This window comes from Myotis nattereri (assembly GCF_964212035.1).
Source record: "Myotis nattereri genome assembly, chromosome: 3".
Taxonomy (NCBI): domain Eukaryota; kingdom Metazoa; phylum Chordata; class Mammalia; order Chiroptera; family Vespertilionidae; genus Myotis; species Myotis nattereri.
The window spans coordinates 213,290,646-213,307,657 of record NC_138077.1 but is presented as its reverse complement, the minus strand read 5'-3'; the positions used below and the strand labels follow the sequence as shown (position 1 = coordinate 213,307,657).

Here is a 17,012-nt window from a genome sequence, read left to right as displayed (position 1 = left end):
AACAGAAATAGAAGCGATGGTCTTGACCCATTTTACACTTGTTTATTTCAGGCTCTCACCACACACTTGTTCATGGGCGCAGCAAGAGGAGGGTCCACAGAGCTGGAGCCGGGAGGGCTGGCAGTGGAGAGAAGCTGGCGGCCTCGTAGGGGGAGCTCTGCCATCCTGCCAGCTCATATGGCTCCGAGACGATTCTATTAGGGAATTAATTGTACTCAAAACCCGAAATTAATTTGAACTGAATGTTACGAAGAATGAATAGATTGAAGTGACCCGCTCTGGCTTCATCCAGAGTTACTGTGACTGAGATCCCACCGCCTGGTCTGGCTTGGGAGAGCAGGTCTCTGTCCACGTGCCACCTGGTCACCAGGCCTCCATGCCCAGGTGCCACTCCCAGTCCCTTCGGGCGGCAAGCTTCTCGTCTGCTAAGACGCTCACCACCCGAGCGATGACGTATTTACATGCTGGTTACACCTGTCCCTACGAGAATGGAAGCTCCACGGAGCAGGGCCTCTGTCTTGTCACCCTTGTATCCAGCAGTGCGATGGTGCCTGGACGGCGTAGAGTCCAAGCAGTGCTGTGGAATGAATGGATGGATGGAGGCTCAGCCAGCAGTGCATCTGAATGTTTTTCTTTCCATTTGCCTTTTACAGATGACTTGAAAAAATGACAAGGCAGTGAGATTTGGGGTAAATGTGAACATTTGGTTGAGATTGAAATGACTGGCGGCCTTGTACAGGGTTCCTGGGAGCTGCCAGGCACAGCAGGACTCTGGGACTGAGTTGCAGCTGGACTCTGTGTGATGGCATCCCTGACCCTGGTGAGGAGGGAGAAATGGAGAAGAACATGAGTCATGTCTCTGGATGACTTTACTATCAAGCCATCTAGTCTGTAAAGAAACATCGAGAAATAAAGACAAGGAGGTAGGAGATAGACAAGCGTTTAAAATATTTCTTAACATTTAACCAGTTAAAATAATAAATTTGGAATCAATTATAAAACAACCCCAAATACATCCTAGATCAAAGTGGGCATTGACAGAGGTGTGGGTCGGAGGCAGTTATTTAGGTAATACTAACTTAAGACCTTTGTTCAGATCACCTGCAAGACGTCAGAGTCAGTCCATCTTCAGGCTCTGCGTGCGGATAGGCCAGATGCCAATACTGTTCTTGAAAACATTTGAGGAAGGTTTTTTTCTTTTTTTTTAAATACAAAGAGCAAAACCAAAACCAAGGAGGCAGCATCCTGTGATGCAGGCTGTTACCTCAAGGTGAGTTTATTTGTGGTGCGAACTTGTGATGAGTTGTGTGAACATTTTTTCAGGTGTGGCATATATGATGCGTCAGATTTTGTCCATTTCGGTTATTTATTGCACACGGAAGGGATTAACTCAAACCAGAGAAAACAACAGCCCAGCTGCTCTTGAATTTCCTTTCCCAGAGAGAAATATTTCTGATGAACTCAGTGATATGTTTCCGTTTCTTGTAAATAAAGTGTGAAAAGCAAAGAGCAGATTTTTATGCACCACGAAGCAAAACAAACGCAAAAAATCTTTCAGGGCATAATGCATTTTTCATTAAACTTATTGCTGAACTGTTGTGATCATGTGCTCTTACCCGCCATGAAAGTATCAGAAGTGTGAGTTCTGGGGGGAAGAACTAATTGCAGGAGGTGGTTAATGAGGCAGAACCCACAAATCTGCATTTACAGTTTTGTGGGCAAATAAATCATCAGTGGAGGATACAACTGTAAAGAAAATTCTTGATTGCATTCCAGAAATGCAAGGTTGAACTTTTTACCAAAATAGCGTTTTTCAGCCTCTCAGAGGGATGTTGTGAGTATTAAGTGTGATGTGCTCCCAATAGCAGCCCATGGTGGCGTGAACCCTAGTAACTGTTCGCCACTTATTCTTCCAAGGATTGTCATACGGAAGATTAAATCATGTCCTAATCACGCGTAATAAACTGTACTATGATTTTATTACGGTGAATGTCCACTTGTAATTCAATGGAGAGTGGCTTTTTAAGGCAAAGGAGCAGCGGAAATGTTTTTCTTGGTGCACTTCTGTGTGTTCGTGTAAAAGATGCGAAGGTTTCTCTACGTGACGGCAAAAGATGCAGAAGCCGCTGTGTAGCTCTTCGTTTTCTTTTCAGAATCTGGACATTTGATTAACTTGCTGTTTTTGGAACCCCGCCCCCCAAATGCTCCTACCCTTGGCGCTGCATGTGTGACTTGCAACTTTTATGGGGTTCAGTGGACATGTATGACCAACAGATGTGTACTAGTAAGCCTCTGCCAGATCACATACTTAGCACTTCACTGATGTGAAATCTAGTTTTCATTCAACTTTCCTGCAGCTTAAAATGTGTGACGTAAGCTTTTCAAGAGTGATGATGTGGGTTAGTGCCCTCTGATGGCACTCAGCACATCAGGCGGACGGGGGGTGACCCTCAGCCCCGACAGCTCTTCTGGACAGCTCTTCATGGGTTCTTCCTGGGAGCTCTTTGCTCTGGCGGGGGTTGGAAAGCCCCGGGGTGGCTGGTGTATGCCCATCTAGAATGTTCTGTTTCTCGTGGGTTTGGTGCTTTTCAGTTTCCCGCTCCCTTTAGCCCTGGCCCCTTAGCTCCCTGGCCTTCCTGGAGCTGCAGCGAGCGCCCCCTGTGGGTGAACTTGTGGTGAGAGTGTTTTCAGGTGGACTTGCTGTCGGAAGGCTGTTCCCGCCTTTCCCACGTTGGTCCCTCGGCCAGACTCAGCTACTCTGTGGGCTGCGGGGCCAGGCCGACCAGGCCTTGGACCCACCCGCCCGTCGGAAGGGCGGGACTGGGAGAGCCGCTCTGCCTTTCACCAGCTTCTTGAGCTGCTGCTTCTGGCCTGTCAGGAGATGGTGTGAGGTTGGAAAGAGCTGATACGGGAAAGTCTTAACACAGTGACCTGTGAGTGCTGTTAAATACGTGCTAATTTCCTTCTCTTGCTAGAAGCTCCCCCACCTTTACATCTAAAAATAACTTATTTTGGAATAATTTCATATTTCCAGTGAAGTTGCAAAGATGGTACAGAGGTCCCATACCCTCTCCCCTAGTGTCTGCGAGCATCGCTGAGCGGGTGAGTTTTCCTGATGACTTTTCCTGCGTAATCCCCGTGAACTGGGGTCAGATTGGCTCACGGTGCCAGGTTGCTGCGGCTGAGATGACTGCCTTGCGTGCCTCGGTTCTGCTGTGGATGTGGCACTGGCTCCCAACCATCCTGTTTTTACCTTGGTCCATGCTGTGCCCATTTGACATTAGAATAACCTTTGATTTTCCAGGATCTTAACACCTAAACACTTTCCCTGTTTATGCAGCTAATGAGCTGCGGGACCAAAGGGGAGGCCGGTGGGCCGCTCGTGTCAGGTCTCAGATGGGCATGTCTGCAGTCCCATGGCCGCTCCTCGTGCCTGGCGACTTAAGTCAAGGCAGAAGCACATGTGTCCCCCTGCCCCCAAGATCCCAGACCCTTCCTTACACTCAGAAACGTACTGGGCTTCCCACTGGGAAGCCCACTGGCTAGTTGTAATACATAGAGAATCTATAAGTTGTTATTATAGAAACAAAAAATAATAGCAGCTCATATTCTGTGTACCGTTCTAGTTTCAGAAGATGATTTCCCAGGCAACATCTCATTTGGTTTATTTGAAAACCGTGACAGGAGGGGGCAGGCTAGGAGGGGTTAGTGGGGGAAAAGGGACATCTGTAATACTTTGAACAATAAAGATTTTAAAAGAAATAACTAAATAAAAGCCAGGCAGCTAGGCAGGGAGAGGTGTCACTCCCTGCATATGTCAGGGTGAAGTAAGGGAGGCCACGTTGGAGAGTCAGAGCCCAAGTTCACGGAGCCGAGCGGCTGAGCCCCTGGCCTTGCCTCCCAGCACCTCCTGCAATGATGTGGCTTTGAAAATGCTGCTTCCCCCTTCTAAATGGGCCGAGTCCTACCCCAGTGGTCACGCTTATGCTTTTAATAGGCATAACAGTGCTTTGATACCTAATTGCCAATTTATATATTTTGTTCAGCCAGATCCTATTGAATATCCTGAGGTCAGCATCTCTGAGCTGATGTAACAGAACCTCGCAGCGCCATGTCTTCGGGGCATCATGGTCTGTGCCGCCCTGTGCGGCCACAGGCCCCGGCACAACTGCAGCCTCTTTGAGGCCACGTCCCCTTTGTGAATTTGGGGCTACACGTTGTGCTGCAGAGAAACCTTGACATTCGAGACACGGGCGGCATCTTTCTTACGAGAGCCACGGAGACACTTGGCTGAGGAGATGATGTAGTTTGAAAAAGTGATAAATGGGCCCGGTTCTTGAAAGGCAAGCGGAGCGTCTTATTTAAACATCTGGATCCCGTCAGAAGTAGAAGTCAGCGTCGTAAAATGTTTGTGCGAGGATGGGGAGTTGTGTGTGGGGGGGATGCTCTGTAAAGTCTAACAGCTACTCCCGTGGGGGAGGCGTTGACTGTTGTCATGTTGGTTTTGTTTCGGGTCCGTCTCCATTTCTGGCTGCCTCTCACCGGTCCTTTCTGAACCGTGAGCGGCAGCTGTCCTTAGCCTGTTCAGTCGCACTGACCACTTTTGCTGAGTTTGGTGGGTGTTTTTTGTTTTTTTATTTTTAATCAATAACATAGACGAATCTACAAAGCCAAAGTCAAGTGTAAGAAGTAAGGTATTTTTAACCTTTTGAAGTTCTGACAGTCTCATTAGAGAACCATCTTTTCTATTTTTTAAGCTGACAGAGCATCCCAGTGCCTGCCTGGTTCTAGCCTGGCCCCTGGGATTCTGGGGCGGCCTCAGGTCGCGGCCTGGTGGTGTCCCGTGCCTCGAGCAGGGCTGGGCTGCTGCTCCCTTCGGCAGTTTGTACGAAAGCTTTGTTGTTGTGGGTCCCTCGTCAGGTTGGATGCTGGGAGGAAGTTACACAGCAGACGGCTGGCTGAGGAGCTGGGTGACCATTGCCCGGAGAGCGCCCTGTTGGTGTATGTGCAGAACTCCAGACAGAGGCGCCAGCGTCACATGCACATTCCGCGGGAGTCGCATGTGGTGCTAGGAATGTTCTGTTTCTCGTGGGTTTGGTGCTTGTCAGTTTCCCGCTCCCTTTAGCCCTGGCCCCGTAGCTCCCTGGCCTTCCTGGAGCTGCAGCGAGCGCCCCCTGTGCGTGAACTTGTGGTGAGAGCGTTTACAGGTGGACTTGCTGAAAACAGATGCCCTGGGACTCATCCTGAGGAAGTTAGCCTAGCGGGGGCCCTGGGCTTCCATTGGCTGGTGACTGGGCTGTGGGCCACTGAGTGGCTCTTACCCTCCCCTGTCCTTGAGTGTTGGAGTCCTGTGACCCAGGTCGCCCTCTGGGAGGGAGGTGTCTGTGTTCATTTGTAGTTTACTGCCACCGACTGGAAAACATGAAGATGTGGGTTGTATAATTTACAATAATGACCAAAAACATCGAGCCCACTGCCTGCAAATCAAATGAGCCAGCCAGCCAAATATTTATTCAGCGCGCACATTTCTTTCAGCCATGGATGGATTTTACTTGCCTGCTTTTTCCCTTTCCGTTTTCTTTACGCACCAGATCGACTCACATTGAGAAATGAAGCAGGCTCCGGGATTTGCATGTTGAAAATGGAGATCTGCGCAGCGGTGCCGGGCCAGCACCGGTGCGGAAGCAGAGCACTGTGCACTGCAGCCGAGTACTTGCAGGCTGGGTGTGACGCAGAGCGAGCCTGCCTCTGATGCCTCCGTCTGTCCTGGCCTGAAACAGGCCTTCCGAGCAGGTTTTGAGTTTGCAATTCAATTTCAGAACCAACCACTCGCTGAAGGCGAAGTTGCTGGGACGTTTGTTGCAAACATGATGCCACCCTCTATTTCTGTGAACCTAATAAAAGCCAAGAAGAATAGTGTGGCTGAAATTAATTATGCTGTGCTGAATATTTCATGTGGAATTAGGGGCAAGAGTTGCCTTTAAAAAGCCTTAGGTTTGGAAGGAATAAAGGCTCCGTAGGTTCTTTGGAAGATACTATCATGAAAAGATTGGCTCAGAAGTATTTTTCCTTTTTTGAAGAGTTTAAAGCAACCCATCGCTGTCTTCCTAAATTGATTGCCCTTGCACATCAGCCCTGCTCCGAGAGGTGCGCAGGCTGCTTTCTGTTCAACATAAAGTAGGTTTAATCTTCTGGGTTAGATGTTTAATAGAAAGTAAATGTTTGACTTGCTTTGCTTGCGCTGAACCTGTATTTAAATCCACACAGACAGTTTGAACCAAGTGAAAACATCACCGGACCAGCTATTTTAAACATTGCAGGATGGAAGAAGGCTAAATGGGGTTCCCTTTTAAAAATAGAAGTGGCTGCTGCAGTTCCGTAATTACTGCTAACGAGCACAACATTCTAAATGGTGGCAAACTCAGGGCAGAAAAATGCCGGTTTCAAACAGCCTGGTAACGAAGCTGGAAGTGTTCCGTGAGCAGCTGCTTTGTACCGAGGGCCTTTGCGACGCCTGGACACAGGCTTTTCCATCGGGACTCGAGGTCCTGGGAGGCGGGGCGTAGCTCGGGGCAGTTTAGAGCCAGGACTTGCTAACCTTCCATTCTGAAGCCCGGTCAGAGTGTGAACCCCGAAACTGGCCTGCCCTTTGAAAGGACGCAGTTTCTCTGCTGTTAGAGGGTGAGGGTTGAAGTTCAGGGTCGGCGGACACAGCACGGAAGAGTATTTGCAAAAATGAGGACGAGGGTTGCATTTCAAGCCTGAATCTCAGAAGAGCCTGGATTCTGCCCTCTGCATCCCGGGCACGAAGTCCACCCTTGGGGCTCTGCCCGGACACTGCCCCCCCCCCCCCATTTTCTTGCGTGGACCCCTCATCTGCAGGCTTGTGCCGGTGCGGGGGCAGGGCAGTCTCTTAAAGCTAACGAAGGTGAGGCCACTAGCTCGCTCAGACCCTGTGCTGACGTTTCATCCGTGCGGTTGGCTCATGCCATGTTCCTTAAAGGTGGTTGGGAAATACTAGATGTTAGTGTGTCCTGATGGAGAGAAAACCGGCAATAAGTGTACTTTATGAGTCCACCTGTGCGCCTTCCTCAGTGATGAAAGGAGACGCTGCAATCCGGGTTTCAGGCAGATGAGGTGAAGCTCATGGACGTGAGAGCCGAGGCCAGAGTCAGGGACAGTCCTGGGTGGACTTGGCCTGTGGTGGCCCTCGGGGGTACAGCGTTTCCAGAGGCCGCTCTGGAGGGACTAAATCTCCTTTGCTTCCGCTGGCCCGTCTCTCCTGCCTCCTGGCGGGACCGCTCCTCACATAGCGAACCAGGCAGGTACCTGGCTGACCCAGAGCCCTGGTTGGTTCTGTTTGGACAGAGAAATGGATGCTGCAGACCAGCCCCGAGGTGCTCCTGACTCCATCCCTCCGTGCCCCGCGGGCTCTCATGCGGATGCGGAGGGCGACCCAGCAGGGCTCTGGGTGCCTCTTGGGGTGGGGGCCTGCGCCATCCTGCAGGTGTGCCAGGCGGCTGCTGTCCCCCGGACGCACTGCGGGTGATGAATGGCCGTCACTGCGTGTGACGGCTGAGAGGCAGGCCCCCGCCAGCACGTGCCGGCATGTGGTGGTGTCCTGATGGATGACGCCTATTCTGGGAAGCAGCTTATTGTCTCACGTGAACTGGCGTCCTGAAATAAATGACTGCTTTCTTAATATTTTGAATCATTTTCCTCAGCACATGTTTTGTAGCTGGGGTTTGAAAGCTTGCCAAATATATGCCTTTGCACAACTCCCCGTAGGGCTGGATATACAACCAGACCGAACAGTATGATTTAAGGGCGAGCATAATGGGAAACTCAGCAATCACTTGCCTTGCATTTGATAGAACGGCAGTGGAGGGCTCTGGAGTTATTTTTCTGTTAAAAAATTATATAGACAACACACAAACGCGCATACATGTACAGGGTGGGGCCAGGGTAGGTTTACAATGGTTTGTATGGAAAATATTACAGTAATAAATAATTCAGTAATTAATAATATGAGGATAAACTGTGTTGCACATACACCTTCTTTTGCCCAACCCTGCATAGTTTTACTACCTTCTAATAAAAAAAGTCACGCCTGAAACCACTGGGCCGAACACACTGGCGTGATAAATAATGACTTGGCTTTTGTGATGGAGGCAGTAATTAACTTCCACAGATCCTGGGTGATACCATAGATGTGACTGAGGACCGGGGTCAGATTCCAGAGGGTGGCAGGATGGGAGTGAGTCAGAGGCTGGCAGAAATACACATGAAGTCTCAGCCCTTGTCGGTCTTTATCCGTCTTTCATCCGTCGGTCTGCTCCCTAGTTCTGTGCATTCATTGACTGAGCCGTAGACGTGGCTGACTCCCTGTTAAACCAGGGTCTTTGGTTTTCACATTCCACACTGCTGTGTGTGTCATTGTTGGATTGTCACTGCCTAGACTGGAGACCTTTGCACAGCCCCACGGATGAAACTGAGAGCTATTTGGAAAGTACATGTGAGACCCAAAGCCTGTTTACCAGGCCAGGAGAGATCCTATGACCGGAAGCTTATGGAACATACCCGGATATTAGAGGCTAAAGACACCAGAACACCTGCTGTGTGCGCTTAGGAGAAGGAGCTGCCGTGGAGGAGTAACTTAGAAACTAAGTTATCACAGCCACCAGAGTCCCCGGCGATGGCACCATTGCCACGCAGTCAGACAGCCTCCCATCACTCCTGGAACATCATGCTCATCCAACAGGAAGAGGATCTACACCTCCGAGCTCAAGATGCCAGTCCATGTCCACTTGTGCAATCGAAGTGATTCTCTCCAAGTGTTTTTTTCTTTCCTGAAATTTCTGACACTTTCCAGTCATTGCAAAGCACCTAGCTTTTGGAGTTTTAGACAAATTAAATTCAGAATCTAACCAACCATTATTTGCAAACAACATGATTATGAAAAATCTTTTGGGGATTTGTACACACATGCCACCTAAAAGAACAAGTGGCTTCAACCAGGCTCTGAGATACGCGGTCAGTTGTATTTCTACAAATTAGTAAAAAAAAGATATCATTAAAATGTCAGTACCATTTGCAGTAGCTTCAAAAAATCAACTACCTTTGGATTAAACTGAGTAAATCTGTAAGTTTTGTACACTGAAAAGTACAACACATTGCTGCGAGAAATGTGGAAATCCACGTACATGGAGGGCTGTGCTATGGATTGAGAAAGTCAATGTTAAGATGTTTATCTTCCTAATTTGACTTACTAATTTAGTGCTATCCTAGTCAAAACTTAGTCAAGCTGAGTTCATATGTCCATATGAACTTTATATGGACATGCAAAGGACCTAGAAAAAGCAGATCTTTTTTTTGTCTGTTAATCCTCACCCGAGGATATTTTCCCATTGATTTTTAGGCAGAGTGGAAGAGAGAGGGAGGGACAGAAAGAAACATGGATGTGAGAGAAACACATTGGTTGCCTTCTGCATGCGCCCTGACCAGTGCCTAGGCCAGGGAGGAGCCTGCAACCAAGGTATGTGTGCTTGACTGGAATCGAACCTGGGACCCTTCGGTCTGCAGGCCGACGCTCTATCCACTGAGCCAAACTGACTAGGGCAAACCAAATCAATTTTGAAAAAGAACAAAGCTAGACAGACAATGGCGTTGTCTGATTTTGAAGACTTCCCTAAAGCTACAATCACCAAGACTGTAGAATTGCAAAAAGATAGACACAGATCAAGGGGTCAGAATAGAGAGTCCAGAAAGAGACCCACATGGGGATGATCAGTGAATTTTGACAAAGGTGCCAAGGAGGTTCATTGGAGAAAGGACAGTCTTCTCAACAAATCATAGTGGACCAGTTGGACAGCAAGAACAACTGGATATCATATGCAAGAACCCATGAACCTCAACCCACACCCTGCACCGTATACAAAAATCAACTCATGGGAATGGATCAAACATATATCTAAGTTTAGATTCAAACTGTGAAGCTCTGGAAAACACAGGAGAACGTTTTCATGACCTTGGAATAAACAAAGATTTTTTAGATACCGCAAGCACAATCCGTGAGAGAAGGATTTCAGACTTCATTAAAATGTACAAATTCTCTTCTTCCAAGGATACTGTTATGACACTGAAAAGACAAGCCACAGTGTGGGAGGAAACATTTGCAAAATGTATGTCTAAGAAAGGTCTTGTATGCAGAATATATGAAGAACTCTTAAAACTTAATAACATACAAGCAGCCCACTTTAAAAATGGGCAAGAGATCTTGAATAGACACTTTAAGATGTACAGATGGCAACTAAGCACGGGAGATGTTTATCATCCTTAGTTACCAGGGAAATGAAAGGAAAAACCACAATGAGATGCCAGTACACACCTATATGAGAAAGTCGTCAAACCAAGACAAATAAAGCCCTGATAACACCAGCTCGTCTGTGCTGGTGGGAATGCAGGATCCATTTTGGAAAGAAGTTGGACAGTTTCTTATAAACCTAGTCTTAAGAAAATTCTTAAATCTGTTGTATAGTGTGACCCAGCAATTCGCTTCTAGGTGTGAGAAGTGTGGTCATTCAGAAAGTCATACTGAGTGACTGCAGTGGCTTGACTCATGATTTCCAAAAGCTGAAAGCCCAGATGTCACTCAGCTGGTGAGGGAATCAACAACTTCATTGGAACGCTACTCAGCAGTAAAAAGGAAGAAATGGTGTGACTGCATCTCACCGCGCACTACACTTAGTGAAAAGGACCCAGACTCAAAGGCTTCCACTGCCTGGTCACATTTATGTGGCATTCCAGAAAAGTAAAAAAGAGGTCAGTAGTTGCTGGAGGGTTGGAGGTGGAGGTGAATTAACGACGGAAGGGCACAAGGGGACTTTTTGGGGTGATAGCAATGCTCTATATTTTGATTATTGTGGTGATTACACAACTATATATCTTTGTTAGAATGTGTAGACACTTTTAAGATGTACTTCACAAAAGAAGATCTATGAGTGGCCAATAAATGTGGAAGGATGCTTAACACCACTCATCAGGGAAGGACAAATTACAACCGCTGGAGATGCCGTCTATTGGAATGGCTAAAATGAAAAACCACCAACTTCAAATATCGGTGAGATTGTGGGGCGACTGGTAGGTGCATGACATGGTATAACTTCTTTGGAGACCTGTTGGGCCATTTTTGTGAAGTTGAACATCTATGATCTGATCCAGCAAGTCCACTCTTAAGTATTAGCCTTAGAGAAATGAAAATCTATGTTCACAAGAGAACTTGCCCGGAATGTTTATATAGAGGCCCAGCTTGGAAGTGACCCAGCTGTCCATCATCTGAAAAATGGTTAAACGATCCCAATGGAATGCTACAGAGCAATAAAGAGAATGAACTGCTGATACAAACCAATGGAGGGATCTCGAAAACAAGTGCAACACAGGGGTTAGGGGGCCTCCCCCTCCCCCGCGCAGTCAGAAGTCCACATACAGCATTTGACTCCCACAAAACTTAGTTGTCCGTCAGCATCTGCAGGGGTGGGTTCCAGACGCCCTTGGATGCGGACCCTGAGAATGCCCAGGGCGCCTGTGTAAAGTGGCCTGTAGTCCACCCCGACAGCTGGCCCTGCCTCAGATCACAGACAGCTCAGGCATGTATTGGAAAGACCCGCATGTACGTGGTCATGCACAGTTCAGGCCTGGGTTAAGGTCACCAGTACATATTCATGCAACCAATCTGCGGTGATCAGAGTGGTCTCCTGAGGGCAGGGAGGGAAACGGCTGGAAAGAGCAGAAGTTTCTGGGCGCAGGAAATGGACTGCCTCCCATCTGGGGTTGTGATAACCCAGGAGTATGTAGCTGCCAATAGTCTCCACACATTAAGGTCTGTACTTTTTATTGTATGCTAATTATACTTTCATAAAAGTATCTTAAAAACTCAGCTTTGAGCCCTGGGTGATATGCTCAGTGGTTAGAGTGTCAGCCTGCACACTGAGGGGTTGCAGGTTCAATCCCTGGGGCGTGTGGGGGAGGCAACCAATTGATGTGTCTTGCTCACATCAATGTTTCTCCCTCTCTCTCTCTCTCTCTCTCTCTCTCCGCCTCCCTCACTGCCCCAGTGGGGGCCTCATGACCCCCCAGTCATTCCTGTGTCTCCCTACCTTGTTCCTCCTGTCTCTGCAACCCACCTTTGCTGTCAGGGACCCCGCTCGGCAGGGGAAAGCCGAGCTCCTTAGCGTGGCAGTGAAACTCTGCCTGTCCCTCCTGCTCGTCCCGGGTAATGGGGACCCTGTAGGTTTCAGTTCGGTTTTCCCTCTGTATTATACGTGCTGCCCCACCCCGCCGCCCCGCACAATGGATTGTTGTCATGTGGCACGTGGCGTGTTGCTTTATTAATCATCTGTGGGTGTGTGTGTGTTACATGTTGGGGGTAATACCTGTATCTCTCAAGTGCTCTGGGGCCAGACCCAGGGCCTTGGACACAGAAGATGCTCAGTAAAGGGTTATGAGGTGCAGAGTGGCTGCTGCTGCAGCCTGGGGAGCACCAGCCAAACCTCCCTGGAGAGGCGCCGGCCCTGCTCCTCCCAGGGATGCGAGCTGGTGCCCCCCCTTACCCAGCGAACGTCTCCGCTCTGGCCATGGGAGTCCCCCAGGTCGCCCTCGATCCCTCCTGACAAGCCAGGAAGGACCGCTCTGTGATCCAGATGCTAAGAAGAGGGATTTCCTCATGTCACGTGGAAACGGGCCTGGCGATGTGATCCAGGGCGGTCCTCTTCCTGGGGAGGGGAGGGTGGAGGGGTACCGATGCTGACAGAGGCGGTGGCTTGATGCCACTCCGGCCTGGGTCTGGGCTGAAGGCTAATTGGAGGTGGCAGGAGAGCCTCATGTCAGGAGCCGCCCGCCCACTCCGCGGAGCCCGTGGAGCCAGAGAAGAGGCCGATTCTGGCCGGCCCTGCCCCTGGCACAGTGCAGGGTGGCAGGGGCTGCAGGCAGGGCCGGTGACAGCCAGGGACCGCGGCCGCGGAACGGCAGGCTGGGCGTTTTAATTGATGCCTTTAATAATTACTGTTTAAGCAACAGAAGGCAGAGTGAGATTGTTTCAAAGGCAAATCAGAGCGGCACGGATTTGGAGTTGGCTCAGAAATCTGTGCCTCCCATCCCCGCGCTGTGGCTGTTATTTAAATGTACGTTTTATTTAATTTTCCCTCCCCCTCATTTCTGAGTGCGACAGTCTTTCCCCGAAGGGAGTGAGAGCGGAAGGTGCTGTGTGAATATTTTCATAGTTATTGTTTGCCTGCGGCCAGGGCAGCTTTCTTCAGTAAATCAGAAAACGCAGGAGAGCGAAGTTTAACCCTCCCGCCTGGGCCCGAGCCGGTCTCCGTCGCCGCAGGGTCCCCGGGCTCAGGAAAGGGGGTCTGTCTCCACTGCAGACACCACTGCCCGGTCTCAGTGATCACATGTTTGTGATCTGTCCGTTCTAATTGCCTTCGGTTGGGTTGCCTTGTGGAAACCCGGCGTGTGGTTTCCACTGCCCTTGGGTTGGTGAGACAGGAGGCGTGGGGGTGCCCTGGGGCCGGCGGCATCGTCAGCACTGACTGCTGAGTCGCCAGACACCTGGGCTCAGGGACGGCACAGGGACACAGCCCTGCCCTCCAGGCGCTCACGCTGCAAGGAGGGTGAGGGGGGAACCTGCAGCCTCAGCCGTGCCTCCTGCCCCCCCCCCCCAGCTCCCACATGTCAGGGGGGGGGGGTGCAGAGACTTTAAAGGACAGCGAGGCGCTGCCGCTTGACTCGGGGACACGTCGCCGCCAGGCGTGCTCAGGGCAGGCTTCAAATGTGGCGGCTGAGGAGCCTGGGCTCCGTCCAGCCGCTGCTGTGACCTTCAGAAGCGGGCGCCTCTGGAGGCCCCTGTGCCTCCTCCCACAGGGAGCGCGCAGTACCTCTCGGTGAGACATCGGTGACCGAGAGGGACCTGATGGGTGCCATCCCCTGGGCCAGAGCCACCCAGCTGGACCCTGGGCCCCTGGCTTCTGAGAGAGAGCGCGCCCCTGGCGCCCCTTCTGCTGTGCCCCTGCCCAGGGGCCAGCGTGGGCCTCCTCACACCTGGCTCAGACCCCGCCCCCCGCCACACTTCAGGTCCCCTCCCCAGGCCTCCCTGACCCCAGGCTCAGCTTCCCGCTCTCCATGCCTGTGCCCTGCTGTGCCTCCTGCCCGGCCCCAGACAGTTCTCACCGCGTCATGTCCCCTCGGCTCTGCTCAGTCCCCCCTCCCCCCCTCCCCCCCACAACCCACCGCCTGACTTCCTCACCGCTCTCCCTGAAGCGCACTCCACCTCTGCCTGCTGGGTTTCTCCCAGGCCTTTCCGCTGCCGCTGGCCTGTCATCCCCTTGTCTGTGTACCATCTGTCCCGGAGGCTGTGTCGGAGGAAGGGGCCTTTACTGTCCGGCCGACAGCACAGCCCTGGCCTGGGGCCGGCGCAGGGCACCCAGAGTCCAGTGAGGCCCAGCTCTCCGTGTGGGCAGGCTGGCGCCAGGCCTCTGTCTCGCTCTCCCCAGTGCTGCCCACAGCTCACCTGCTTCCTGGCACAGGCGGCCGGCACCGCGCCGCAGATGCTACCTGGGCTCCGTGTTGGAAGTGAGGGCTGAGTGCTCTTCCCAGGAAAGGCTTCTGTGCGGTGACATGGCAGCTCGCTCACCTCCGGCTTCGTCCCATCAATCCCAGCCCAGGGAGGCCCTGTCTCCCTTCCCAGGCCTGCCAGTCGGAGCTGATAGTTGGAACCATAGTCCGAGTTCATTTTACTTTCTTGGGGTGGAGAGTTGGAAAAGTAAACACACAATTTTTAAAAATACACTTCGAGCCCGTGGCTCAGTGGTTGAGCGTCGACCTATGAACCAGGAGGTCACAGTGCAATTCGTGGTCAGGGCACAGGCCCAGGTTGTGGGCTCCATCCCTAGTGTGGGGCGTGCAGGAGACAGCTGATCAATGATTCTCTCATCATTGATGTTTTTATCTCTCCCTCCCTGAAATCAATAATATATATATATACATATATACATATATATATATATATATATATATATATATATATGAAATAGTATTTGTTAAATAAATAAAAACACACTTTGATTAACTTTGACAACGTCCTATTCAGGGACCCTGGGGTGTGGGGAGGTGAGGCCGCACCCAACAGCCACCTGAAGGCCCTGCTTGGCCTCCCTGCACTGGGGGCTGGGGGGGGGGGGCTGGCGGGGACAGGTCACGCGTGGCACCCGTGTGCGGCTTTCAACAGCAGCTGTTACTGACAGGTGAGTGTGCAGTATGAATTCGCCAGATTCCGGCACCTTCAGAATCTCATGAGTATTGAGAAGTCATTGCTGGAACTTCTGGATCAATTTAAATTTAATTAAAAGGCACCAAATCAAAGCATAACACAGTAAAGCACAGTAATATCCACAAGCAGCCTGGTCACTTCCTATCACCAGCCCTTTCCGCTGCTTCAGTGGAGGCAGGATTAAGCAGACGACTGGCCGCGGCTCCTCTCTGGGAAAATGAGGCGTCCTGGCCTCGGGGAAGCGCTCTCTGCCTGGTTCCCTGAGTGAGCTGTTGGGTGGCCACTGGGGGACCCGGGGCTTGTAATAGCTTCCCTGAGTGGCACGGGAAGTACCAGGTGTACCAGTTAATGCGGATTTTGTAATCAAAGAAAACAGTAATTTCAAGAGAAACATCAAAAGTGCTTAATTCAAAGTAATGTCCATCGCTAGCTACACATTTCCCCATCTTTCAGGTAATTTATGGATACCGTCCCAATAGAACTTTTCTTGTTCAGAGGCAAACCATTCAGAGACCCAGTTTTCCACTTCTTCGTACGTTTTGAAGTGCTGCTCAGAAAGTGCATGTGCCATCGATCGGAACAAGTGGTCATCTGAAGGCGCAAGGTCTGGTGAATATAGCGGGTGGGTTAATACTTCCCAGGCAAGATCTTTTAACGTGTCTCTAACTGGTTTTGAAGTGTGTGATGGTGCATTATCATGAAGCAAAATTACTTTGCCATGTCTTCTGGCCCAGTATGGTCATTTTACGATCAAAGCGTAGTTCAAATGGATTATTTGTTGTCAGTAGCAATCAGTATTAACGTTTCACCTGGTTTTATTTATTTTTTTAATATATATTTTTATTGATTTCAGAGAGGAAGGGAGAGGGAGAGAGAGAAACATCAACGATGAGAGAGAATCATTGATCAGCTGCTTCCTGCACACCCCACACTGGGGATTGAGCCTGCAACCCGGGTATGTGCCCTTGGCCGGAATCGAACCTGGGACCCTTCAGTCCACAGGCCGACGCTCTATCCACTGAGCCAAACCTGCTAGGGCTTCACCTGGTTTTAGAAGCTTATAATACACCACACCTTCCTGATCCCACCAAACGCAGAGCATTGTCTTCTTTCCAAAGCGATTTTGGCCTTGTAGTCATGTTGATGGTTGACCTGGATCAACTCATGATTTTGTGTGTTTGGGATTCTCAAAATAAATCCACTTTTTATCACCAGTCACAATTTGATCCAAAAAAGACTTTCTTTCGTGCCGTTGAAGCAACATTTTACTGATGACTTTTCAGTTTTCCATTTGTCTTTCATTCAGTTGATGTGACACCCATTTTCCTTCCTTTAAAATCTTTCCCATTGCTTGTAAATGATCAGAAATTGTTTGCTGAGCAACGTTTAATCTTTCTGCAGGTGGTTTTTCAGTTTGACACGCATCTTCATCCTATAATGCTTGTAATTGTTGGTCTTCAAACTTTTTCAGTTGACCTGGACGTTCTTTGTCTTTCCCATTGAAATTATCACTTTTAAAGCATTTAAACCAGCGCTCACAAGTATCTTGAGATGGAGCACGTTCACTATAAGCTTCCCGAGGTATATATCTTTCAGCAGCACTTTTCCTCAAAATAAAGTAATGAATTAAAACTTCTGCAATTGCTCTTTTTTTGGCATGAAATTCAATATTTTTAAGTGTAAAAAT

At 49.9% G+C, this 17,012-nt stretch overlaps 1 protein-coding gene across 10 annotated transcripts in view; it reads left to right on the top strand.

Annotated features, from left to right (window-relative positions):
- The window catches only part of CAMTA1 (calmodulin binding transcription activator 1), a 675,715-nt gene that overhangs the window by 90,240 nt on the left and 568,463 nt on the right, over positions 1-17,012 (top strand). For 2 of the 10 annotated variants that reach the window (XR_013995634.1, XR_013995635.1), the window contains one exon: positions 52-3,733. The exons of the other annotated variants lie outside the window; for them this stretch is intronic. The gene's annotated coding sequence lies outside the window, so the exon portion shown is untranslated. Of the gene's footprint in view, positions 1-51; positions 3,734-17,012 lie in introns of those variants that run through there. 10 annotated transcript variants of the gene reach the window in all.